This window comes from Acipenser ruthenus, chromosome 7 (assembly GCF_902713425.1).
Source record: "Acipenser ruthenus chromosome 7, fAciRut3.2 maternal haplotype, whole genome shotgun sequence".
In the NCBI taxonomy this organism is placed as follows: domain Eukaryota; kingdom Metazoa; phylum Chordata; class Actinopteri; order Acipenseriformes; family Acipenseridae; genus Acipenser; species Acipenser ruthenus.
The window spans coordinates 22,965,018-22,972,206 of NC_081195.1; the positions used below are offsets into that span (position 1 = coordinate 22,965,018).

Below are 7,189 nucleotides of genomic sequence, written 5' to 3' on the forward strand. Positions count from 1 at the left end.
CAACTGGTATATTTTAATTATAGTGCTGCTATAAGAAAATCATAACTGTGTGCAATTATTTTTTCTACTAATACTGCATGAAACAACTAAAGTACCTTCTATTATCTTCATGTTGTTGGTTATTTTTTTGGTACTTTAAAAAAAAAAGTCACTGTAGGGAAAGCAGTGCTGTAATTGAAATGTATACTTCAGTGGAAACATTATCGGCACTCTGATTGGCTGGGCTAGAGTGATATAATCCCTAGTGTATGACTTTGGCATGTTTGTAACCGCATCACAAAAACAAATCAAACAATATCACTCTGCCAATTTTATTTGTAACAAAATGCTGTTTCAAGTAAATTTCAAACTCTTGAATAATTGAGTGAGTCAAAACTATGGCTTACTTAATCTTTGAGTGTTACAATTGGGAAGTATCCTGGAAAAACAATGTGTACTTAATGTGTAAATCTTTTTGCATGATATAACCCTAATCCTTCTCTGATACAATTGTGTACTTATATATTTCATGCAAAAAGATTTACACATTAAGTGCATTGTAACTATGCATAATAACATTGTAATTAGTGGTATTTTAGTGGTATATTTACTAAGTAACTGCTATGTCAATACAGTAGTTAGAGACACTTCATGTGAAGTGGTACCTTGTCTCGTTTTTCATTGTATTATTGAGACTTGTTTTTAAATTGCTATTGAAAACCATTTCTAGCTGCCTTTGTTCATTATCCCAGAAGTACCTTTGGCATCATCAATGTGATGCTAAAGGTTAGAGTAAAAGACTGACTTGATAACTAGTTTCACTTTCAAACCTGTGCGAGATTCCCTGCTGGGAATTGTGTGGTGACAAACTTGTTAATTGCTGCTGTTAACAAGATGAGTTGAATCTGGTGTTTTTTTTTTTTTGTTAAATATTTATATTTAGGAAAACAGAAATGCCATAATTGTATTATTTATGTATTTTTTTAAATGCCATAAAAAAAATTTCGGTTGGTTCTTAGGAATGTCTTCTTTGTGGTTAAATATTTAAATAATAAAACCATCAGACTCGATGAATCTCGTTAACCCAGAAATCGGCAGTTGTCAGCAGGGAAGCTCACACAAGTGAGACTAATAATCAAAGTTGTCTCTTACACTAACCTTTAGCCTGACATTTGATGATACAAAAGGCTCTTGTGGGATACTGAACCAAAGGGATCTGAAATGGTCTTTTAACAGCCAGGCTTGTGACAATGAATCTTGCTGAGCTTAAACTTAAAAAGAAAAATACAGTAATCCGTCGTTTTATCCACCCTAACCATTTATAACACCATGATTAATCTCTTCAGCAACGTTAGTTTATTATTGAACAGAGAAGATTTAGTTTAGAGATTGTAGAACCTACCAAAGTTTTCATACACTGTGTTATATGTGCTCCATGTGCAACCATTGCTTGGTAGTGTCATGTGAGCTGTTCACTGTGTTGATATGTCAATAAATCCTGTTCGCCTGTGGGGGGCGTATCACCTTCAACCTCCGTCTCGATATCCTGCCTGTCACTCAGCAGCGAATGCACGCATCCACATGGTAGATGGCTACTCTGTCACAAGCATCAATACCCTGTATCTTTCTAAACAAGGGATTTATGGGAGCTCCCTAATAAAAGATGAATCTCAAATCAATAATTGTGTGAATATACTAATTGTTACAGCTGTGTATAATGATTTTTTTTCCACTGTGGGCTGCGGTCATCAACAAGTGGTCATGGACAAGAAAAACATGTTTCAGTGCTTCTTCCAAACGTGGCCAACCTCAGAGGTTCTTGTCCTGCTTAAAAAAGTGACTGGGGGATTGTGGGATAGTATTGTGCTGTGTTTTAAAGAAACTGGAAGCAGTACTACGTTCAGAAAAAAAAACCTGCCCAAGCAATGGATGCTGCCATTGAAAAAATGTGTATATTCAGCACAGCATCCATTATCTGGATTTCAGAGTCAGCCCAGATTGTTAAAATAATTTTCGTTTTTTTCTTTCTCCCACATGCCGACACAATTATCGTTTCTGGCCAAACTTCTCAACAGACACTGCAGAAGTGAAAACAGCTTGAAATGTGTTGCTCTGTTCTCCTGTCAGCTTCACATGCCTCCCGCTATGCATTTCCTTTGTGGCCAGGTCTGAGCCAGCAAACCAGGCCAGAAAAAGCAGCCTCGAAACAGGGTAAAACTCTCAACAATGCGATGACAAACAGAAACAAGACAAGAATCAAAACCAAATGATGAATGACATCTGAGTAAGAGAACGGTCCATTGCTTTAAACCCTTTTCCATTCTACCTTTAACGCATAATAAAAACACACACACAAATGTGACCCGTTCAAACAACCGAAAACAGACAAACACATTAATCAGCTATAACTAGAACCAGTCATTTGAAAAGGTCAACTACATGAGCTTAAGATAACAGAGTGTCTCTATGCAAATACAAACCACAGTCCAGCTGACTGTTCTTTACAAAATGCAATGATAATGTGAATGGACTAACATTAGTCACCAATCCAATTGCTCAATGATACAGTGGATCCCTGCTGCTTCAGAAGGTTATGTAAGCATTCATATACTGTAGATAACATCTGCATAATCAGTTTTGCAGTAATGAGTTTTAGATGGCTCTGCATAGGAAAATATTGTCTGTTTCAATACAAAAAACTCTCATTTGACCCTAAGAAAAAAATATGTATTACAGTGATTCTCAGCCTTTCCCCAAAGACCAACATAAGACCAAAGAAATTGTGTACTGAATGTAATATTAAGATATTAGTTCTGTAAATCTTCAACAACAGTACATCTATTGATCTGATTTATGCATGTTATATTTAAGCCATACAATGATGAAAGCAAAAGCCAGATCATTTGTTTACTGCAAGTAACTCTGACCTAAAAACCTGCTTGTCCAAATAAGACAGAGGGGTTATTCCCTGAACAAAGCAAAAGTTTGGATTTAAAAAAATTAACTCAACAAAAATGCTACAAGGGCAGAGATCTGTCCTTCAGTTTCACCCTCCCTGACTCCAAATATTTTTAATGGATCAACTCAAATCAACTCAGTGGCTTGACAACAGCAGCCCCACTTACTTGAGATTTACCATATGACTCCATGTACACGTGGGCAGTTTGTGACAGTTAAGGCTTTTCAACAAGTATTGCAATGCATTCTGGTACGTTGTACCTGTTTCAGGTACCTTTCACAGCAGGACTACACTTACCAGAATGCATTGGTGTGTGAAAAGGCTGAAATGTCCCAACATTGTGCCGCATGTGGCTTGTTCACGTGCACTGGTTGGGCATGGTTGCTGCAGCCATGGGTTCACCTCACTAAAACCAGTCTTTTTTAACCTCTTTCTAGCTGCATTGACTACACCGCCCGCGTGGTCGCTAACCATGGTGCTGAAACTGTTTCAGAGCCTGGTGGTAACCGCTGACCTGATTTCTTAACGACTCGACTGCACCCTGTTTGAAACACAAACTCAGTCTCTTAGCTAAAAAACAAAAAGGTACTGTGGACAGGGAATAACTCGGCTATTTGTACTGTTTCAACCTGGTATACACATCAACCCCGCTGTTGTCGGTGCTTTGGGGATCTAGAGCATCTCGCAAGCCAGACTAGACATACATTGAAAAACATGATTATAATAGAATTTGCACTTTGCTAGTTAATAAGGAGGGACTTCAACACACAGTGAAGTGGAAGATTTGTTTTTTTTTTCCATTTCTATGTATATCACTGACGGCTTTAGCAGATAGCAATATCGCTAATAGAGCGTAGGAGTGTTATTAGATGGCACATACTGGCGACTCATGGTACAAAAGCACAATCGGGGTTACCATATACTGTAAAACAATGAGTGTAGGTTAAAGTAAATATTATACACAAACACATGTTTTCTCAATTAACAGGGACAAAACTATTCCAAATATAGACTTTACAGTGAGATATTATCATCAAGTAACTGCTGGGGCAGACAAGGAGTCAGACGTGTTCTAGATTAGGTTAAAGCTTATGAAAGTGAGAATAGCCTACACTGTGCAACTTGAATTGATGGGTAATATAACCTTATGTATGTATTAGTTAAATCACTAGAAGGTGTTTGTGTGGGTGAACATTAATGAATAACAAACGGTATATGTGAAAAGAAAAACAGAATATAAAATCGTGACCTTCAAAATAATAATAAAAAAAACACATTCAATACTATCAAGCTACAAGGTCCTTGAAGCCTTTGTGTAATCTAATATTTAATCAAAGCCCTTACTTAAAACTCCAAGCCTTAAAAACAGCAACAAACAGATGTAGCAACTAGCCATACAGTTCTGATTGTAATTAGTGTGCAGCACACATGCAACTAGATCTCGTGCTATGCTATCACTTGAATTTCAGGAGGAGATACAAAAATGTCATCAATAATTCAATTATTATACAATGTCATTCTAGGTTCTTAATTTAAAAAAAAGCAAGTAACCAAAGTCCAAAGCTAACAATTTCTTGCAAGCTAAGCAAGTGCCTAAATTCATCATCTGAAATCGAGACATCGTTTGTTATATTAATTGGTTTTGGAGATAGCTAAGTAGCTCGGACAAATCCTATGCCAACCAACGCACAGTCAGCATGCATAGAAAAGTATATACCCCGATTTAAATTTAAAATAAGAATAAAAAATACATGTTCTCAGATCAAATATAAACGGTATGCAACGTCTGCCTAACATGGACATAAGTACAGTACTTGCTTATGTTGCACTGTGCATTTGCAGTTAGATTGGATACCATATTGCCATTCTATATAGAAAAAAGCTGCAGAATGCCCTCATAAATAAATTACTAAATCAGCGGCTTACACATGGTGCTAAATCCGTTAAATCTCACAACAAATGGAGTCAGTGTTATTGGAGTAAAATGACATTCTGTGTGAACAAACAGTAACGTTGCTTGCTGAACGATATAAATAATGACCTTTTGAAGTGCGTCAATAAGCATATTAAAATAAATAAAACATAACAACAAACTGTTTTTGGGTCCCGGAAAACAATATAGGGTTAGCTTGGATATACATTAAAAGTGCAGCACGGTGCGCAAAGAAATACCGTTACAAAGTCATATTAATTCTCAGCAACTTTGAGAAGCAACTGTGATTTTGTAACACCATTAACTGTGAGTATTTTCCCTACAGCCAGGCTAGTGTAGCTTCGCACTCCGTGGGGATGAGATTCCAAGATAATATGCTTTGAAAGTACAACGGCGGTATTAATATAGCCAACGGTTAAGGCCTCGGTTTTTACAAAAACAATACATCAGATTTGTCTTTGCAAATAAACTCAGTATACAGGTAGAAGCATTCGTTTGTCAATTACCTTTTTGTATTGCCGTGCTGTGAGATCTGTGAACGGAACAGGAGATGCTGGTTGTTGTACAGCGCCCAACTCTCGCTCTTCTGCCTTGCTGTAAAATATTCTCCTTCAACGAGATACGAATTGTGTGCCACTGCCAGGCAGCAGCAGGAGCACCGTGCACTTTTTAAACCGAGAGGTACCGCAAACTGTCCTCCTCATGAAAAGAAAAAACGCCTCCCACATGGTTGATATGACAGTACGCACATTTCTAAATACAGGACATCCAATGCTAAAATAAAACACTCTGTCCGTGAAAGTTCTTCAGCAAGGTTCCTTAAAGATGTTAAACACGACACAGCAGCAATTTAACGAGGGTGTGCCCCGCATTCGCTTCAAGGACTTGGTCATTGTAATATACCTCTACAATGTCAGTGAAAGCGTATTTTGTATCAGAAGCTGTACAAATGTCCTTGTCCTTGACAAACGCTTATATTGCAATTAATATCTAACTTTGTATGGTAAGCATCAGCACTTGTGCATAGGACAAAAATCAAAAAGCGATATGATTCAGAGTCTTGGGACGGCTACTGTTATAAATCATACACGCACCGATGCATTTCCATTGGCAAACGGGGAATATATATTTTTTCATTGAATATTATTTCCACATCAGTTCCCGAATTAAAATAAAAGTAAACAGGTTGCAATTGCCGTTGAACTTTATAACCGCAACGGAAGAACAAAGTCGTATTTTGCAGTGCAATACCGCTAAATGACAACCTGTCAAATAGTGGTAGCTGTTCTCCAAAACAAATCTGGGTGATTTTTACGTCCTCTTCTATGAAGGAACCCTCGGGTTTAATTTTTAAACAGGTACCGTAGATTCAAGACTTTTGTTTTTCAATTTTAGTTTCCGTTATCAGCCCTTTCCTGTAGTAGCGTTCGAACTTGTGCGTATACAGTACCCGTCCTAATAGAAAACAAGTGATATTATAAAGCACTGTAGTTTTCCAAAGACCGTCTGACTGTCCCCGACTGATCAACAAACCGAGGCAAGAACGCTGAAGCACATACAATTCACGTAATTATGGTACCCACCGTTTTTCCACACCGCTATTCAAAGTAAGACGCTGCAAATGCGCATCGTTGTTGTTTTTTTTTTAACTAGACTTCTTGTGAGTGTTTTCCTCTCCATCACACCATAGTAGCAAAATCAAATGATTAAAAAAAAAAAATACTGTTAATTACATTTTCAGCCAGCGCTCTAAAGGTGGTTTTATGTACAGAGACAAGTTATCTAGGACAGCAGCAGACGGCAGAGGGTGGGAGTGCTCGAGGTTTTGAATATAAATCCCCAGCCATATGGGCTACAGTAAAGCGTTGCACTGCACAGCAGTGTGGTACATGTTTGGATGCAGGGTATGTGCAATAGAAACCTACTATAACACAAAGAAGGCCATGCCAATAGCAGAAGATACGTTTACATGATAAAGGTTGGCTCCAATATGACTGGTTCATTTTGTAATGCCAATGAAACACGGATATGTACTATATAAAAGCTGCATCTCCCTGGGCAAAAACAATGGGCAAAACGGCAGAACAGACTCTGAGGTATGATTTGTGCCTTCATGGATACAAAAGCACCTGAAAACTGAGTCCTCACTGTCATCAGTCTTATTAATTTGTGGCAGTTGTCTTGAATAACTAGTCAAATAAAAAAGAAATATGTGCTGCCTACTGTGTTTTTTTTGTCCCTTGAGTATAAATGGGTTCAAATAGAACGACATGGCGTGGCCTCTTCTTTATGTAACTGGTGATTAGTATAGTGCAGTG

General features: G+C 37.7%; 1 protein-coding gene across 2 annotated transcripts in view; it reads right to left on the reverse strand.

The window, feature by feature from the left end:
• The window catches only part of LOC117415186 (leucine-rich repeat and fibronectin type III domain-containing protein 1-like protein), a 54,540-nt gene extending 47,875 nt beyond the window's left edge, over window positions 1-6,665 (reverse strand). For both annotated transcript variants that reach the window (XM_034025211.3, XM_034025212.3), the window contains exon 1: window positions 5,378-6,665. The gene's annotated coding sequence lies outside the window, so the exon portion shown is untranslated. The remainder of the gene's footprint in view (window positions 1-5,377) is intronic.
• Between the last annotated feature and the right edge of the window lie 524 nt (window positions 6,666-7,189).